This window comes from Halichoerus grypus, chromosome 11 (genome assembly GCF_964656455.1).
Source record: "Halichoerus grypus chromosome 11, mHalGry1.hap1.1, whole genome shotgun sequence".
Taxonomy (NCBI): domain Eukaryota; kingdom Metazoa; phylum Chordata; class Mammalia; order Carnivora; family Phocidae; genus Halichoerus; species Halichoerus grypus.
In genome coordinates, this window is record NC_135722.1 from 111,470,610 (window position 1) to 111,472,151 (window position 1,542).

Here is a 1,542-nt window from a genome sequence, read left to right on the forward strand (position 1 = left end):
CTTCCCACTCTTCTATCAACACTCACCTAATTCCATCTTGTTTTTCAGTCTGTTCTTTATTCGGGTTGATTAAAAAAAAAAAAACACTCCTAATATGTTAGTAAGCAGAGAGGTTGTCTTTTCCTAGACAACATTCTTCAAATTTTTAAGTGTAGTTATAAGTCTTAAAAGGTGTTCATTTACTTTAGCTGTGTTGGTGAACACATGGAGATTCAGGAGGAGACCCCCACCTGGGGAGGGCGTGGAAGCTCTGTGCCCTGGAGCTATGCATCTGTCCATTCCTGAGTTACATCTTCTTTACCCTAAACCGGTGACCTAAAATATGGTGACAGACACCTTTCTGCAGGAGAACTTCTTCATGATGAAAAGAAGAACCCAAGGTTGAGTACATTACAGATGGAAAGATGGTGCCAGTTGAGATAACAATCAGTTTGTTAAAGAGGTAAATGGATCAGACAGTGGCTGCCAATGCTCAGAAGAAAAAAATCTTGATTGATGGGTTCCAAGAAATCAAGACAACCTTCAAGGTTGGAACAAGACCATGGATGGGAAGGCAGGTGTGTCTTTGGTTCTGTTTTTTTTACTGTAACGATGAGATCTGTATTGAACGATGTCTTGAGAGGAGAAAGAGTAGTTGGTAGAAGTGATGACAACAGAGAGTGTGGAAAAGGTAATTTGGACCTATCTTCAGTCAACAAAGCCAATTATTGACTTATATGAAGAAACGGGGAAAGTCAAGAAAATAGATGCCTCTAAGTCTGTTGATGACGTTTTTGATGAAATTGTGAAGACTTTTGACAAAGAAGGCTAACTCTACACCTGAAAGCATCCTTGAAATCATGCTTGAATATTGCTTTGATAGCTGCTATTACAACCCCCCTTTTAAGGCAACTTAATCTTTCATCATTACATCTCAATTAATGGCTGGAAACTGTGTAGTAAAACAAATTAAATTTTTAATCTTCAATTTTTTTGGTTATAGAAATAGACCGTGAATTTGGGTCTAACTTCATCTTAGCTGTGGTGCTCAGGAAACAAAGAAGGATATCAGCTAGCTCTTTTGTCTCGACTCAGAAAGCATATGCCTTTTTTAAAGTTTGTGTCTTTTGTGAGCAAAACTTTTTAGTGTGTGTGTATATATCCCTTTAATAATTACATGTTAGGATTAGGGACTCCCCACTTCCTCATTTTCTCACAGGTTTTAAATTTCCAACCTGTTAAGTGAATTTGTGGACCAAATTCCGAAGGAACTTCTCCTGTAGTCAGTTCCTCCAAAATGTGTTTGGTAAACAAACTCATAAAATGAATTCCTAGAAGTGTTTTAGTATTTATCAAATAATTGACCTATACCTATATACCTACATACCTATACCTATAGAAAGGTAAGAAAACTCAGGCTTTGTTTTATGACAACTTATACGAAGTTGTGTGACAGGGCATCTTTTGTGCTTCCTGGGGTTGAGAGGGGGTCCCTGGGGGTTCAGAACCTGGAAGAACTGTCAGTTGTATTCTGACATAAAGCTGAGGGTAAGAGGCAAGGAT

At 38.1% G+C, this 1,542-nt stretch overlaps 1 pseudogene; it reads left to right on the plus strand.

Annotated features, from left to right (window-relative positions):
• Positions 1-321: 321 nt before the first annotated feature.
• LOC118550675 (UMP-CMP kinase pseudogene) lies at positions 322-811 on the plus strand (annotated as a pseudogene).
• The last annotated feature ends 731 nt before the right edge of the window (positions 812-1,542 follow it).